Genomic DNA, 19,442 nt, shown 5'->3' on the forward strand with positions numbered 1-19,442 from the left:
CCTTTCTATATCTTTTATGATATTGCTAAAATGGGTCATTTTTCATTTTCCAGACTGAAAGGTTTCTAAAGCTTAATTCATCAATATAGAGCTAAACAACACTATGGGGTTGTATAGAATTTAGCTATTACTTCCAAATGAAATTCAAGTGAGACCATGATCTCCCATGCTTCTTTCCTTACCTGTACCTGCCAATACTCTGGCCTCAATATGTGTAAATCTGAATGTAGAGGAAACATACTATGAGCCAGTGCAAGAGTAGCTTTGCTCTCCTTTGATTCCTTGAATCTGTCTGCATTGTAAATTTATGTCTAAAATAACACTAGCCCATGCCCTTTAGAAATGTGAACTATCAGGATTGTCACCTTTTATTACCAAATTGTCTTTAAAAACAATAGGGAAGTTTGAATCTGGTACCTGATTGTACCTGTATATCTTGTATTTTATAATAAACTCCTTTTGTCTCATTTGCCTGATCTTACCTGACTTATTAGGGCAAAGCTCTAATGAAGATTTTCTTTCAACAGGGTCCACAAGAACAGACAAGTCCTTCCATAGAGTAATTAATAGTAGAAATGGAAATGATGGAATGGACTTTGCATCAATGGGACATGAGACACAAAGGAAAACTTAGTTGAAGACATTGACTGAAAGCAGATAAACCAACAGAGAAGATATTAATAAGATACCTATAAATAAATTTTGCAAGAGGAAGGAAAATGAATCAATACTTGATGAAGGAAAGGAAACTATGGATTTCCAAGAAAGCAAAGATCCACAATAGGACATTCCTGACCTAGTTTAAAAGAAAAATAAGAATTATGAGAATAGAATTCATGATCTTCACAGCAGAAATAATTAACAGAAAAAATAAACTATCCACAGTGGCAAATCTCACCAAGGAATCAAAAGGTAAAATAGCTAAGTGAGAATGCAAATATACTTTGGTAAAATGCAATCTGGAAGAAGAAAAACAAAAGGCAATAACATTGAAAGAAAATATTATCTGCAATATAAACAAAATGTATTGCTCTTGAAGATAAGATATATAATGAAAACTTAAGAATTATAGTTCTGCCAGAAGAATAAACCAAGTTTAAAAAAAATTTGAATATCATAATGCAAGAAACTGCTCAGAAATTCTGAACACAGACAATAATGTATCAATTGAAAAATCCATAGATAGCCTCCAGAAAACAACAACAAAGAAAACAAAACAAAACCAAAAGGCAGTTCTCCTCTAAGACACATAGTGAAATTTCACAGTTCTATTACAAAACAAAAAATTCTGCAAATGATGGGGGGAAAGGAAATTTGAATGATACAAGACTAGTTTTCATTCACCAAAAACTTCAAGAAAGAATGTAATGTGTTCAAAAGAGTAAAGAAACTTAATATAACCCAAGATGACATACCCTACAATATCTGAGCCTAACCAGTAACGAAAAAAGATAAGACATTCAACAAAAAAGAGACGCATTTGAAGCATTTCCAGAAAGAAAACTAGACTTGAACAAATTATTTGCCTTTAAAACACTTCAGATATTAGAAATACATGAAAGAAATAGAATAAACAAAGCAAACAACAACAAAATAACAACAGACAGATCATTAAGAAATTTCTAAAAGTACACAAGGAGACAAGGATAAAAGCAGAAGTCAAATAGAAGTGATAGAAGAGAAATACTCCTGAAACATCTTGGACTTAATCTTACAACACCTTGCCTACAGATATATCAATATTTTTGTGGAATTGAATATAGAAATCAAAGGTTCATAAAAGGAAATAGGAGAAAAAGAAGATAAAAGGGGAATGAATATGTAATGTACCTTAAGTTAAAGGTTAACAATGAAAGGAAAATAACTTCTATAAACTCAAAGGAAGAAGAGAATGGATGATGAAGCAAAAGGGAGGACTGAAATAAAGTGAGGAAGGGAGAAGTTTTGTTTCATTGATGGTAGAGAATACTACTGATGAATACTGCCATGGGTAGGAAGGATGGGTGAGCAAAAAGATATTCTATAATGGAGATAGATAGGGACCTCACAATGAGTGTAATCTTCAGAGATTGGTTTTAGAAAGACTACTTATCCCTTTCTCAGGAGAAGGGAAATCAGAAGAAAAATCAACTAACACCCAGAAGAATGGGAGGAAATAGTTCCCAGGGGTAAGATTGCATAGCAAATGGATTAAAAAATGATTATGGGGAAGTCCAAGATTAATAGTAAACTACAAACAATGAAAGATTGATAATGAACTACAAAAACTATAGGAAAATTGCTACCAAGGAGATAATCTCTTCTCTAATACCTCTGGGAACATATATTTCTAAGAGTGAGGCATAGAAACAAGCTAAAGGGACAAGATTTACAGGGTAATAGCATAGAAATTTAGGGAAAATAATCCAATGTAAGTATCTCAGAAGCTTTATTCCATGAAGAATATGAAGATTGTAAATGAAATAAACAAGTAGAGCATCACCCCTGAAGTCAGGAGGACCTGAGTTCAAATCTGGTCTCAGACACTTAACACTTCCTAGCTGTGTGTCACTGGAAAGTCACTTAAGCCCAATTGCCTCAGGAAAAAAAAATAAACAAGTATAAGAGTAATGAATCAAAGAATGAAAACTCTAATGAAAAAGAAAGAGAAGAAAAATAATAATAAAGATTGTGAGAAAAAATTTTTAGAAAAGGTGCAGAAAATGGAATGAAAAGAAAACAATTAACAAAACAAGATGAAAGAGAGAAGAGGAAAAGGGTTTCTACTTGACTACTTAACTGAGAGGGGAAAGAAGAAGAATTCAGGAAATAGATAAAATAAGCTGAATAAAACTCCAAAACTAAATGAGTTTGAGACTAAGGGAAAGAGAACTGGGGAAAATGGAATTTCCTTTAAGTAGATTAAGCTAAATTTATAGAGGAAGGGGGAGGGGGAAACTTAATTTGGAAAAAAGAAAAGAAACCATATCAGAGGAAATGATGGAAGAAATTATACCTAACTCTTACAATTCAAAATACAGATTTAAAATGGGGGGAAAAAAGATAGCTTAGATAAGAAAATAAAACTCCATAATCTTACTTTTCGGGAACTTATCAAGAACCTGAAAAGACACACAGAACAGAAATGAAGAGCTGAAAAATAAAATTTACAAATCATCAGAAGACTCCAAAAAAATGAAGAATTATAATCATGCTATCAGAAAAAAGGCAAAAAACCCCAAAACTTCAATATAAACTAGTGTTTATACAAGTAAACTACATTACATTTAAAGGAATGATAGACATCTATATTTAAATTTTATATGCTCCAATTGCCTCAGCATTTGTATTCATAAAAAAAAAATTAACTCAGTTACAAGAAGACATAGACAATAATACAATCAGGAGATTTTAATGTTTCTCTTTCCAGTTTTGGATGAGTCTAACAGAAATATAAACAAAGGAGAAATAAAGAATGAACAAATGACTGGAAAATGTAGAGCTAAAAGGCTTATGACATCAAAATAAGTTTGTTGAATAATAAATATATTGTTCAGCACTATATAAGGTGTTTATAAAAACTGACTCAGCAATTAAAAGATATTACAAGTAAATAAAAAAAATAAATATTAATAAAGACATTTTTTCAGACCATAACTCAATAAAAATAGCAATCAGTTAAGAAAGCTTAAACAAAGACAAAACCCAAAAGGAACCTTAGCAATGAAATCCTAAATAGCGAGTGAGTCCAATTTTTAAAACGTCTGCACAAAACCAATGCAACCAAGATTAGAAGGGAAGCAGAAATAATACTGGGCTTATACCACAAAGAGATACTAAAGAAGGGAAAGGGACCTGTATGTGCCAAAATGTTTGTGGCAGCCCTGTTTGTAGTGGCTAGAAACTGGAAAATGAATGATACCCATCAATTGGAAGATGGTGGGGTATCCAATTCTTGGGTATTCCAATCCAATTCTTCCTGTGCAACAAGAGAACTGTGTTTTGTTTTGTTTTGTTTTGTTTGGGGGAGGGGGTGATTTAACCATCTAATCTTTTTTTTTAATAATTATAACTTTTTATTGACAGAACCCATGCCAGGGTAATTTTTTTACAACATTATCCTTTGCACTCACTTCTGTCCGATTTTCCCCCTCCTTTCTTCCACCCCCTCCCCCAGATGGCAAGCAGTCCTATACATATTAAATATGTCACAGTATATCCGAGATACAATATATGTGTGCAGAACCAAACAGTTCTCTTGTTGCACAGGAAGAATTGGATTCAGAAAGTAAAAATAACCCAGGAAGAAAAACAAAAATGCGAACAGTTTACATTCATTTAAGGGATAATGTAAAAAATTACCCAGGCATGAGTTCTGTCATTTCCTTTTACTATTTATCAGCTGGGAAATGACTTGTATTCTTATAAATAAGACTCAGTTCTCTCTATATAGAGATTATATAGATATATTATATTTAGAAATGAGGCCTTTATAAGAAATACTTGTTATAAAAATTATTTTCTAGCTTTCTGCTTCCCTTCTTTTTTTATATATAATTATAACTTTTTATTGACAGAACCCATTGATTCTCTAGGGTTCTCTAAGAATACCATCATATCATCTGCAAAGACTGATAATTTGGTTTCCTCATTACCTACTCTAATTCCTTTAATCTCTTTTTCAACTCTTATTGCCAAAGCTAGTATTTCTAATACAATATTGAATAGTAATGGTGATAGTGGGCAACCTTGTTTCACTCCTTATCTTCCTGGGAATGGTTCCAGTTTATCCCCATTACATATGATGCTTACTGATGGTTTTAAATAGATGCTACTGATTATTTTGAGGAAAAAGCCCATTTATTTCTATACTCTCAAGTGTTTTTATTAGGAATAGATGTTGGATTTTATCAAATGCTTTTTCTGCATTTATTGAGATGATCATATGGTTTTTGTTAATTTGGTTATTAATATGGTCAATTATACCAATAGTTTTCCTAATATTGAACCAGCACTGCATTCCTGGTATAAATCCCACTTGATCATGGTGTATTATCCTAGGGATGACTTTCTGTAATCTCTTTGCTAATGTTTTATTTAAGATATACGTCCTTTCTTGCAGTAATTTATTGTTATATATTTCAAATCCTCCCTGATGCTCTGCTGGGCATATGACAATGTACTGTTTTGTTTTGTCTTGTTTTGTTTTCCTTTTCTGTTTTTTTTTTTAATAAAAGAGAAAAAAGGGGAAAAAAATCAACAGCATCTCTATATAATAGTGATAAAATTAAAAAGATAAAAATAAAAAGAGAAATCCCATTCCAAAAAACTACAAAACATATAAAATATCTGGAGGACATATTACCATGCTTATAAAATACCTGTATAGATGAAATTACAAAGTCCTCCTTAAAGAAAAATTTAAATAGCTGAAGATTCAGTGCTAATGTTTGGGTTCTGCTAATATAATAAAAATTACAATATCATCAATTTGATTTACAACTTTAATGCTTTATCAATCAAATTATCAAGAGGAAATGACATGATTTGATAAAATAATAATAAACTATGTTTTGGAAAAATAAAAAGCCTAAAATATCAAGGGAAATGATGACAAGAGATAAGAACACAATAGGAATAGTACTTCTTGACCTCAGATTATACTATAAAACATCAATCATAAAATCACCTGGTATCAATTTAAAAATAGAATTACAGAATAAAGAAATGAGTTAGATAAGAAAGAATTAGAAACAATGGAACTCAACAACGCAGTGTTTGACAAATTAGAAAATAAAAATGATTCAAAAATAACTCAATTTGATCAAAGCTGGTGGGAAAACTAGAAAGCAATCCAGGCAAAAACGAACTTAGACCAATATCTTACATCGTATTCCACAATACATTCTAAAGGAATATGTGACCTTAATATTAAAGATCTTTTTTTTTTAAAATGAAAAGGGAAGTATCACAAATATCTCACAGTTATGGATAGGAGATATATTCTTAACCAAACAAGAGATAGAAGCAATTACAAAAGATAAAATAGGTAAGTTTGTTTAGAAGAAAAGGAAAAGCTTTGGCACAAAGAAAATTAATTCACCAAGGAAAACAAAGAAAGTGGTCTAAAGAGTAAAAACAAAACAAAACAAAACCCAACAAATTTTCTATCAAATTTCTTGGAAAATGCCTTGACAGCCAAGATATATAAATAATTACTACACAATATACATCTATATTTACATCACTTTTATCTATATTTTAAAGTCAAAAGGCATTCCCCACTAGGTAAGTAAGCAAAAGATAGTGACAAACAATTATTAAAATAATTATTAAGTTTTGACAATCATATGAAAGAATGTTTCAAATTACTAATAGTAAGAGAAATGCAAATTAAAACAACTCTGAGGTTTTACTTCATACACTGAACATTGACAAAAAGGAAAAAAGATGGTAATAGCTAATATTGGGTCATTAAAAGATAGTTACACTGATATATTGTTGGTGGAGCTTTGAATCATTACAACCCTTTCGGAAAGCAAAGGGGAAATTAGATGATACAGTGAATAGAGTTCCAGGCCTAGACTCAGGAAAATCTGACTTCAAATCTGGTCTCACATACATACTAGTTGTGTGATCCTAGGCAAGCCACTTAACCCTGTCTGCCTCAATTTTCTCATCTGTAAAATGAGATGGAAAAGGAAATGGTAAATCACTCCAAAAAAAATCCCAAATGGGATCATGAAGAGTTGGACATGGCTAAAATCACTGAAAAACATGAAAAATGCCCATACCATATGATCCAAAGATTCCATTAATAGCTTTTATACCCCAAAAAATTCATTGATAAGAAGAAAGTCCTATATACACCAAAATATTTATAACAGCACTTTTCCTGAAAGCAAAGAATTGGAAACAAAGTAGGTAGTCACAGTCATGTATCACCAAGTTGAGTATACAGTCCCTATTCCTATAGAAATGAATGTCCAATAGTGGAAAGAATATTGGATTGGGAGTCAGAAGGTCCAGGTTCTAATCCAAACCCTTGTTGCTAACTCTTTGTGACTTTGCAAGTCTTTTTACTTTTCTCTTCTAAAAAATAAGGACATTACCTATTACAAGTCATCTATCTCCCCTCGTTTAGTAGAAGGGCTCTCATAAAAACAAATCATCATAATAAGGCAAAACAAAACAAGAATACATGTGTATTGGTCACAGCCAAGAAAGTGTTTAGTTGTACACTTTGAGTCCACTATCTGCCAAGGGTTGGAAAACATTGGCTTCATTATGAATAATTTGAAGTTGTGATCAGTTTGCTGTCTTGTTCAGAGTTCCAAGGTGACTCAGAGTTGATTTTTTAAAGATTCACTGGTATTTCTTTGGTTTTTTTTTCTTAATTCAGTTTTATTTTATTTTCATTTCTGAATTCTCTTCCTCTCCTCCCTTCACCCACTGAGAGAAATAAAAAAATAAAGCCTATTATTTGTGTGTGTGTGTGTGTGTGTGTGTGTGTGTGTGTGTGTAGAAATAGTCAAGTAAAACAAATTTCCACATTAGATAATTTTTTAAAAGATTCAATTTACACTCACTCAAAGTTGTTTATTCAGTTGATAAATATTTAAGTCCTTATTATGGGAGAGTATTCTGGGAAGATGGCAGCATAGATCAGAAAACTTTTGGCTCTCCCAATTGCCTTCACAAAAATAGATAGAACAAGGTCTCAGAATAAAGTAGCAGGGAGTAGCGAGGGGGGGTGGGAGGGAGAAATGCAGGAATGTGGGTAAAGCAGTTGTTCTCCCAAGACAACTTGAGAAGACTCCAAGGAAGACTCAATTTCCAGGAGCAGAAACCTGGCTGGGTGAAGTTCAAATATCTCCAAGGCCAACTCTGGAAAATTAACAAACAACAAACCCTGGAGACAGCTGGGTTTGGACATAGCTTTAGCCTCAGGAACTTTCACTTGACAGTGTTGGGGCAGAAGGCTAAGCAGAAGATTTAAGGACCTACCATTGTTGTGGGACCCAAGCACAGCTCTGCTGACCAGACTCAGTCCTGGGCTGTAGAAGAAAAATAGTTAGCACATGTCTAGTGAGTGTAGTAAGAGAGAGCTGGGGACCCTGCTGACTGAGAGAAGCAGGAGAGCAAAACTGGTTTCAGTTCCAGGGCAGAGAGGACAACTGTAGTTTGAAGCCACCAGAGGGACCACAGAGAACACAGTTTTTATGGGACAGCATAGCTGGGGTTCCTAGCCATGGCTTCAGGATGAAGAGGAGTGCCCAAGGTTGGGCTCTGGGACAGAGTTTTAAAAATAGCACTAAGAAGACCCCCAGACTAGAATTTGACTATAATAACAGCTGCTAAAAACAAAGTAAAAAATGAGTAAACAAAGGAAAAAGAACCCAACCATAAATAGTTTCTATGGAGATAGAGAAGATCTGGATTCAATTCATTAAAAAAAAATAGTGGAGCTAAAAAAAAAACCTGCACAGACCATTCCTTTTTCAACAAGAAATGTTAAATGGTCCCAAGCACAAAAAGAGTTTTTGAAAGAACTTAAAAAGGATTTTAAAAATAAAATAATAGAGATTGAGGAAAAATTAGGGGGGGGAGCAAGAGTTCTGGAGGTGAAGCCAAGATGGTGACGTGAAGACAGGAAACTTCCTGAGCTTTCTGAGTTTTCCTTGAAAACCACATGAAACCAAATCTCTGAACAGAGTCTGATAGAATGAAATTACTCTCCAACTAGAAATAGATTGGAAGGACTTCAAGAAAGATCAGTCTCACTGGGATAAAAGGAATGTACAACCCAGCTCAGATGGTGCCCACGGAAGCCAGTGAGAGTGTAAGAATCACAGCAGATCAGCATCTGAGACCTTTGGTTCTGACTCAGTAAGTGGAGATCAGTGGGGCAGCCTCTAGTTCTAGGGCAGAAGGCAAATTGCCAGCCCAAGAAAGGAGGCTGTTGCCTGGAAAGAATAGATAGGACTACTTTCTGCTCTAAGACACCAAACACAAAGGGCCTGTGTTTAAAGCTGAGGTTCAGAGAGGCACAAAAAGCTTGGGACAGCATTCCCTTACCCCAGGAGCAGAGCTTGTCTTCAAAAGCTACAAAATAGGAAAAAAGAAAGAAAGAAAATGAGCAAGAAACAGAAAAAGAACCTTATCCATAAACAGCTACTATGTTGACTGGGAAGATCAAAACATCAACTTAGAAGAGGAAAAAACTCCCACATGGGAAATCTCAAAGTGTGATATGAATTGATCTAAAGCCCAAAGAAGCTTTTTGGAAGTGCTCATAAAGGATTTTAAAAGACAAATGAGAGATAGGAAAAAAATGGGAAAAGAAATGAGAGGTATGCAAGAGATAGCCAAGAGCTTGGGAAAAGGACAAAAATTGACTAAAGAAAACAATTCCATAAAAAATACAATTGGCCAAATGAAAAAAAAAAAAATCCAATGAAGAAATCGATTTCTTTAAAAAAAAAAAATCCAGTGAAGAAAACACCACCTTGAAAATTAGAATTAATTTAATGGAAAAAGAGATACAAAAACTAACTGAAGAAAATCATACATTAAAAACCACAACCAGGCAAATAGAAGCTAATTACTCTGAGACATCAAGAATCAATCAAACCAACTAAAAAGAATGAAAAAATGCAAGAAAATGTAAAATACCCCATTGGAGAAACAGTTGACCTAGAAAATAGATCCAGGGGAGATAATTTAAAGTAGCAGGTAGAAGTAAATTAAGAGTGAGGAGGAATAGAGTAAATAAACCAAAAAGGATAGTGAGGAAAAGTAGGAAGGAGGGAAATGTACAAGTAATTATAGCTTAAAATGTAAATGGGATGAATTTACTCATAAAACAGAAATAATAGATTAAAAATTCGAATTCAAGAATATGTTGCTTTTAGGGAACAATAAAAATGAGAGATAGACACAAAAATAAAATAAAGGGCTAGAGAAGAATATATTACACAAACAAATAGGGGTAATACTCATGATCTCAGACAAAATTAATTCTATAACAAGTCTAATAAAAAGAGAAAAATAGGGAAACTACAGTGTTCAACAAATATTATTCAATATTATTTTAGACCGATATTATAAAATACCTGAGAGTATACCTGCCAAAATGGACACAGAAACTACATGAACATAAATGTAAACCACTGTATTTATAAAGTCAAATTTAAATAATTGAAGTAGTATTTATTGTTGATAGATAAAGCCAATATATATATTTTTAATTTTTAATAGCTTTTTATTTACAAGTTATATGCATGGGTAATTTTACAGCATTGACAATTGCCAAACTTTTTGTTCCAATTTTTCCCCCCCCCCCCATCCTCTCCTCTAGATGGCAGAATAACCAAAACATGTTAAATATATTAGAGGATAAATTAAATACAAAATAAGTATACATGTCCAAACCATTATTTTGCTGTACAAAAAGAATCAGACTCTGAAATGTTGTACAGTTAGCCTGTGAAGGAAATCAAAAATGCAGGCGGGCAAAAATATAGGGATTGGAAATTTGATGTAATGGTTCTTAGTCATCTCCCAGAGTTCTTTCACTGGGTGTAGCTGGTTCAGTTCATTATTGCTCCATTAGAACTGATTTGGTTTATCTCATTGTTGAAGATGGCCAGGTCCATCAGAATTGATCATCATATAGTATTGTTGTTGAAATATATAATGATCTCTTGGTCCTGCTCATTTCACTCAGCATCAGTTCATGTACCTCTCTCTAGGCCTTTCTGAAATCATCCTGTTGGTCGTTTCTTACCAAACAATAACATTCCATATTATTCATTTTATTCACACACAAACACAATTTATTCAGCCATTCTCCAATTGATGGGCATCTACTCAGTTTCCAAGCCAATATAATTTTTAAAATGACAATTTTATCTGATTTATTCAATGTCATCTGAATTGAATTACTAAAAATTATTTCATTGAGTTAGAAAAAAAACAATACCAAAGTTCATTTGGAAGACTAAAAGATCAAGAATTTCAAGGAAACCAGGAGTAAAAAATGGAAAAGCAGATTCAGAATTATCATATTTTAAATTTTATTATAAGATGAGAGCATTGTTGAAGTGGAAATGGATAATTTTGATTATTTTAAATTAAAATTTTTGTATAAATAAATCCAATGTAACCAAGACAAAAGATTGCAGAAAATTGGGGGAAAACTTTCAGATGAGATGTGATTGTGTTGGTTTACTGCTGTGGTGCAGGAAATGATGAGCTGGTTGGTTGAGAAAAACATGAAAAGACTTGGACCTACAAAAGATCCACCCTCAAAGAAAGAGATGACAAGGGGGAAATGCATAGAACAGTCTTAGATATATGTTTATATATGTTTATGTTTGTGTGTGTGTGTGTGTGTGTGTGTGTGTGTGTGTGTGTGAATCTCTACATTTAATCATAGCCTTCTTTAGGGCAGAGAAGTATAGAAAAGGAGGGAGAAAAAAACAAAGTAAAAAGTACACATCAGAGAACAAAAGAAAAGCTAGATATGAGCAAATAAAAGGTGGGTAGATTAAAAAACAATGTGTGGTATTTATTATATAGGTTTTTGGGAAATGGAAATTTATTCTTTCATATGGAATCCTCTCATGTTCTGATAGAAAATTTCTTTTCTTTTGTATTTGAGTTTAAAATAAATTTAAAAAATAACCAAAAAAGTGCCTATTATGTGCTATGCCCTGTGCTAAATACTGGATATACAAAAAGAGCCAAAAATTAGTACCTGCTCTTGAGGAGCTCACAATCTCATTGGGAGACAATATGCAAATAAACATCTACAAATGAGCTATATATAGAATAAATAGAAAATAATTATAAGAGGGAATTAGGATACTTAGCAGAAACAATGGGGAAAGTGCCAGGTTTGGAGTAAGGAAGGGTCATCTTGATGAGTTTCAATCTGGCTTCAGACACTAATTAGTTGTGTGACCCTGAGCAAGTCATTCATCCTGTTTGCCTCAGTTTCCTTATCTGTCAAATGACCTGAAAAAGGAAAAGAAAAACCACACCAGTATCTTTGCCAAGAAAACACCTAAAGGGATCACAAAGACCTGATGTGGGATATTCTTGCCAATAATACTAAAGCATTTTGCCAAATACAGGGTTGTGTATTTGATTCTGGAGACAACAGGGAACTATTGGAGTTTTATTGAGTAGGGAAGGTGAGATAATCAGACTTTCACTTTAGAAAATCACTTTAGTGGAGAAATGGAGAATAGATAAAGTGGGAAGAGACTTGAGGCATGCAGACCTACCAGAAGGCTATTAACTATGTGATAATCTAGGCATGGGGTGATGAGGGTTTGTATCAGGATGCTGGAAGTATCTAAGGAGAGAAGTAAAGAATGAGATGTTGCAAAGGTGAAATTAATACATATTTGACAATAGATTTAGACAATAGATTATGGGAATGGGGCGAGAGATAGTGAGGAGTTAAGGATGACACTTTGGTTGCAAAACTGAGGGTCTAAGAGAATAGGTAAGCTTCAGTTGACCTTTATGTAATAATATAATGAGTTCAGTTTAGTTTTATGATTGAGTTTAAGATGTCTAGCAGGAATCTTGTTCAAAACATCTGAAAGGCATTTAGAAATTTGAGATTAGAAGTCAGCAGAGAGATTGGGGTAGGAAAGACAGATTTGAGAATTGTCAGCATAAAGATAGTAATTAAATCTATGGGAACTAATGATATCTCCAAGTGAATAAGAATACAGGGAAAAGAGAAGGGGTTTCTGTCATACATATCAATCAAACTCCCAAGAAATTATTTTACAGATCGAGAAAAAAAATAGCAAAGTTCATCTTGAAGAACAAAAGATCAAGAATTTCAAGGGAATTAATGGGGAAAGAAAGAAAATAAAGGGGCCTAGCTGTGCCAAACCTAAAACTGTATCATAAAACAGCAGTCATCAAAATCATTTGGTATTGGCTAAGAAATAGAATAGTCGATCCATGGAATAGTTAGGGTTCACAAAACAAACATGACTGTAATAATGTAGTTTTTGACAAACCCAAAGACCTCGGGTTGGGGATAAGAACTCACTATTTGATAAAAACTTCTAGGAAATTTGGAAACTAGTATAGCAGAAACTAGGCACTGACACACACCTAATATCATATACCAAGATAGAGTTGGAATGGGTTCATGATTTAGGCATAAAGAGTGATGTTACAAGCAAATTAAAAGGATAGTTTACCTCTAAGATCTGTGGAAAAGGAAGAAATTTGTAACCAAAGAAGAACTAGAGTTCATTATTGAACACAAAATTGATAATTTTGATTATACTAAGTTAAAAAGGTTTTGTACAAACAAAACTAATGCAGATAAGATTAGAAGGGAAGCAATAAACTGAGAAAATAGTTTTACATTCAAGAGTTCTGATAAAAGCCTCATTTCTAAACTATATAGAGAACTGACACAAATTTATAAGAATTTAAGCCATTCTCCAATTGATAAATGGTCAACAGACAATTTTTGAATGAAGAAATAGAAACTATTTCTAACCATATGAAAAGATGCTCCAAATCATTATTAACTAGAGAAATGCAAATTAAGATAACTCTGAGATACCACTACACACCTCTCAGATTGGCTTAGCTAAGATGACAGGAAAAGACAAGGACAAATATTGAAGGGGATGTGGGAAAACTGGGACACTGATACATTGTTGGTGGAGTTATGAACTGATCTAACCATTCTGGAGAGCAATTTGGAACTATGCTCAAAAGATTATCAAACTGTGCAAATCCTTTAATCCAGCAGTGTTTTTATTGGGATCAAAGAGATCTTAAAGGAGGGAAAGAGATCCACATGTGCAAAAATGTTTGTGATAGCCCTTTTCAAAGTGGCAAATGAAAACTGAGTGGATGCCCATCAGTTGGAGAATGGCTAAATAAGTTATAGTATAAGAATGTTATGGAATATTATTATTCTGTAAGAAACGACCAATAGGATGATTTCAAAGAGGCCTGGGGAGAGAATTCAGTTGAATTACACAGGGAGTGGAGCTGAATTTGGAGCATCAAGTGAGTTGAGCCAGAAACCCTCTCTGAGTGAGGAGTTTTACTTCAGAACATTGACTGGGGTCGGAGAGGAGCATTCTGGAGATTGAGAGCCAGAAGCCCTCTCTTGGAGGCAGGACAGATTCAACTCGGTGCTGGCTCTGGAGGCTGAAGAAAGCAGAGGCAGAAGCAAAGGACAAAGCTGCAAGAGCTCTTAGAACCAAGGAGAGAGAGAGGCCTCTAAGCTAACCAGGCTATACTGGAAGCAGTAAAAGATCTGAACTTTTATCACCTGGCTGCGTTTTGGGTGATTATTATTCTTAATTGATACTAAGACTGCCTCTAGGAAACCTCCTCCCAAGAAACCTGCTCTCCCCTAGAAAGAACCATTCTTATTATTTTAAAGAAGAACAAAAACACCAACATTGGGACTAACAGACCCCTAAGTGGATTTCAGTGGAAAAGCTACGATCCTGATTCAAGTGGAAAAGCCTCTGATCCTGATCCAGTGGAAAAGACTCTTCAACACAGAAATTAGGGTGAGTGCAACAAAGAAATTTTGTTAGAAGAGTTAAAGTAGAATTTCATCTAAGATGGGACAGATATTTAGAAAACAGCCTGTTTCTGTTCAAGGAAAATGTTTAGAGAGCATTGTCAAAATTATGGAAAGCCAAGGTTTAATTATAATTTTGGAGCAGATCACTGAACTTTTAGAAATTGTTAAGTACATATGTCCTTGGTTTTCTACAGAAAAGGAATTAGATTTAGACAAATGGAAATTAATCTGAGAAAAACTGGGTGAATGCTACAGATCTAATTCAAACTCAATGCAGTGGACATTAGAAAGAGAGGATCTTTTTTATAATAGAAATGGACCTGACTCAATTTCCAAAGACATAATTAATACATGCTGGCTATAAGAAGTTACTTAAGTGATAGAATGAAGAAAAGGAAAGTACAGGAGGAAGAAGTGCCAACTTTACTAGGTGAAAAGGAGGACGAATCAGACGAGAATGGAGTTAATTACAATTCTGAGTGTGATACTTCACAGCAGGAGGAATTAGGTGATTCCACATCTCATGACCCTCCCCCCTCAATTAACCCTTCATGGGTGGAACAAGGGGGAGGGAGAGAGACAGAAACACAGTCAGCTTCTCCTGTAAAGCAGAATTTGACAAGATTAGAAAAAGCATTAATTAAAGCAAAAAATGAAGGAGAAGATATATCTGATTTTATAAACGCATATCCTGTGATTGAAAAGATCGACTCTTCAGGTCAAAAAGAAAGAAAATACACTCCTTTTAATTTGGGAACAATTAAAGATTCAAAATGTGGGAGTTCAAATGTTGGAGTTCTTGTTCTTCTCAAAACACACCTGGTTTAGCTTAGAGCCCTCCAAATATCTCCAAATCCAAAGGTTCTGTCCTTTAGCCTCTGCCTCTGCTTTCTTCAGCCTCCAACCAGCACAGAGATGGAATGAATCTCTTGTCTCCTTCACTTGGGGCTCGGTTAGCTTTCTGGTGAATCTTTCAGACCAGCTTGGTCTCAGTGGGGGAAGTGCAGGAGCCCAGCCACCTACCACAGTGGTGTGAGATGAAGATGGATCTGGTTGTCCGCTGAACTCTTGACTCGTAGCTTTTTCCTCTGAAAACTCTTCTTCTGCCACCAGCCAGCCAAATGGAAAATATTCTCCTTGCCTCGGAGAGAGGGCTTCTGGCGTAATTGCGCTGAAATCTCCCAAAGTGCTCTGTGTCTGCACCAGAGTGCTCCTCTCCAATGCAGCTGAACTCTCTTCTGCGACCAGCCAGCCAAGTGGAATATATTCTCCAATAGCTCTCTCTTCACTGGCTTTATATCTGAGTCTTCTGAGAGAATGGGATTATGGGTTTTCTCCCATAGTGCTCTCTGACCCAAAGAGCTTCATGGGAGGTGTGAACTCACAAAGTTACAAAGTTTACTTTGTGAAGCTGGCATACTTGTGAACTCCAATGAGTAAAGGTGTAAACACAAGCATTGTATTAGTTAGTTCTACTTAGTACCTTGTTTCAGGTTCTGGCCAAAACATCTTGTAAGATTAGATCAACTCTAATTAGTTAGCAGTTTGTAAAGATTCCAACAACTTACATGAATTGATGCTGAGTGAAATGAGCAGAACCTGGCAATCCAGGCCTGCCAATCTATTCACTCACTGCATCCTAGCTTTCTCCTAAACATTTGAGAAATGAGATCTTTATCAGAAAACTTGCTGTAAAAATTTCCCCTTGTTTTACTTTTTTCCTTCTACTTTTGGCTGCATTGGGTTTTTCTGTGCAAAAACTTAGAAATTTCATGTAATCAGAATTATCCATTTTGTCTTCCAGTATCTTCTATCTCTTGTTTGGTCATGAAGTCATGAAGGAGATCATTATACACAACAATAAGATTATATGATGATCAATTCAGATGGATGCGGCTCTTTTCAACAATGAGATGATTCAGGCTATTTCCAATGAACTTGTGATGAAGAGAGCCATCTACACCCACAGAGAGAATTGTGGGAACTGAGTGTGGATCACAACATAACATTTTCACTCTTTTTTGCTGTTGTTTGCATTTTATTTTCTTTCTCATTTTTTCCTTTTTGATCTGATTTTTCTTGTGCAGCAAGATAATTGTATAAATATGTAAGCATATATTGAATTTAACATATTTTACCATGTTTAATATATATTGAATTGTTTGCCATCTAGAGGAGGAGGTGGGGAGAAGGGGAGGAAAATTGGAAAATAAGGATTTGCAAGGGTCAATGTTGAAAAATTGTCCATGTATATGTTTTGAAAATAAAAAGCTTTAATAAAAAAAAAAGAAAAAGTTATAGGAGAGAAAGTGCTAATAGACTTTTTATGGAATTTAGTCATAAAGAGTAGAAGAAATATTGAATGATAGATAAGTGGCAGGATCAAATGTTAATTTTTGTGGAGTGTTTTTTGAGAGGAAATGGGAGCCTATTTGTAAGCAGTAGGGAATGAGACAAAACACAGGGAAAGATTGAAAATAAATGATTAAGTGAGGATGATAGAAGAGGCAATCTGTTGGAAAAGGGATGGAATGGGATCACTTTCCAGGTAAAGGGGTTAGCTTTGATAAGGAGTAAGGTTATCTCATCAAATAAAGCAGGGAAAGGGATAGTGACAGAAGGCATATGCATTATATGAGATGAGGAATAGGAAAGTGAAGGAAGCTCATGCAAATGGCCTCAATTTTTCCTATAAAATATGAAGTAAGGTTCTCAGCTTGAGATGAAAGGAGGAGAAGCCACAGGAAGTTTAAAGAGGGATAAAAGGACTTAATAGAATCACTGTAGAGAGTAGGATAGATAATTAATAAAGGAGGTATAATAGAATTACCTATGAACAGGGAAGAACATAAATTTGTAGTGGACTGAATCAGAACAATTGTATGATTTTTTTAACCTTCATTCAATTTACCTTCATAGTATTGTTATGGTTATAGTGCAAATGGTTCTCCTAATTCTGCTCACTTCAGTCTGCTTCACTTCATACAATTCTTTTCACATTTCTCTGAATGTCACATTCCTTATTTATTTTTCTTTTATTCATTCATTTTAAACATTTTTTTACAAAATTTTGATTTCCAAAATCTTTCTTGCCCTTCTCCTACATATTGAGAAGGCAAATAATGTTATATATATATATATATATATATATATATAGATGTATGTATATGAAGTCATGCAAGATATATTTCCATATTCACCATAGTGCAAAAAATCCTCAATAGACAGCAAGAAATGTAAAAAAAAAAAAAATGAAAAAGGTAAGCTCCAATCTATACTCAGAATTCATCAGATATTCCTCTGGAGGTGGATAGCATTTTTCACTATAGGTTCTTTGGAATTGCCTTGTATTATTGTATTGATCAGAATAGTTGTCTTTCACAGTTGATCATCATTACAATATTGCTGTTACTATATATAATGTTCTCCTGGTTCTGCTCAGTTCATTTTGCATCAGGCTTCCTAAGTTTTTCTGAAACCATCCTATTTGTCATTCCTATATTACAATAGTATTTTAACACAATCATATGTCAGAACTTGTCCAGCCATTCCCCAATTGATGCTCATCTCAACTTCTAAATCTTTGCCACAACAAAAAGAGCTGCTATAAATATTTTTGTACATATGGGTCCTTTTCTGATTTCTCTGATCTCTTTGAGGTATAAGCCCATTAGTGGTATTATTGAATCAAAGGGTATGCACAACTTTATGTCCCTTTCAGCATAGTTCCAAATGGCTCTCCAGAATGATTGAACCAGTTTACAACTCTACCAATAGTGCATTAGTGCATATATTTTCTTTTCTTTTTTTTTTTAATTATTAGCCTCCAGTTTATTGATGACCTCCTTTCCTTTTTCTCTTTTTAAAATAACTTTTTATTGACAGAACCCATGCCAGGGTAATTTTTTACAGCATTATCCCTTGCACTCACTTCTGTTCCGATTTTTCTCCTCCCTCCCTCCCTCCACCCCCTCCCCCCCACCCCCGATGGCAAGCAGTCCTTTATATGTTAAATAGGTTACAGTATGTCCTAGATACAATATATATGTGCAGAACCAAACAGTTCTCTTGTTGCACAGGGAGAATTGGATTCAGAAGGTATAAATACATTCAAGCAGTTTATATTCATTTCCCAGTGTTCTTTCTTTGAATGTAGCTCTTCTGTCCATCCTTGATCAATTGAAACTGAATTAGCTCTCTTTATCGAAGAGATCCACTTCCATCAGAATACATTCTCAAGCAGTATCATTGTTGAGGTATATAATGATCTCCTGGTTCTGCTCATTTCACTCAGCATCAGTTCATGTAAGTCTCGCCAGTCCTCTCTGTATTCATCCTGCTGGTCATTTCTTACAGAACAATAATATTCCATAGCGTTCATATACCACAATTTACTCAACCATTCTCCAATTGATGGGCATCCATTCATTTTCCAGCTTCTAGCCACTACAAACAGGGCTGCCACAAACATTTTGGCACATACAAGTCCCTTTCCCTTCTTCAGTATCTCTTTGGGATATAAGCCCAGTAGTAGCACTGCTGGATCAAAGGGTATGCACAGTTTGATAACTTTTTGAGCATAGTTCCAAATTAGTCCATCTATTTTCCCACAACCCTGCCAGCATTTGTCATTTTTCTTTTCTGTCATGTTAACTAATCTAAGAGGTGTGAAATGGTACCTCAGAATTGTTTTAAATTGCATTTCTCTTATAAATTGATAGCTTTGATTTTTTTTCTGGAAATTGCCTGTTTATATTATTTGACAATTTTACAAATTTGGTTCGGTTCTCTATTTGTTAGTGCTGCTCATTTTTCAGTCATGTCTGACTCTCTGTGGTGCCATCTGGGTTTTCTTGGCAAATACTGA

The sequence above is a fragment of the Antechinus flavipes genome, chromosome 2, assembly GCF_016432865.1.
Source record: "Antechinus flavipes isolate AdamAnt ecotype Samford, QLD, Australia chromosome 2, AdamAnt_v2, whole genome shotgun sequence".
NCBI lineage: Eukaryota > Metazoa > Chordata > Mammalia > Dasyuromorphia > Dasyuridae > Antechinus > Antechinus flavipes.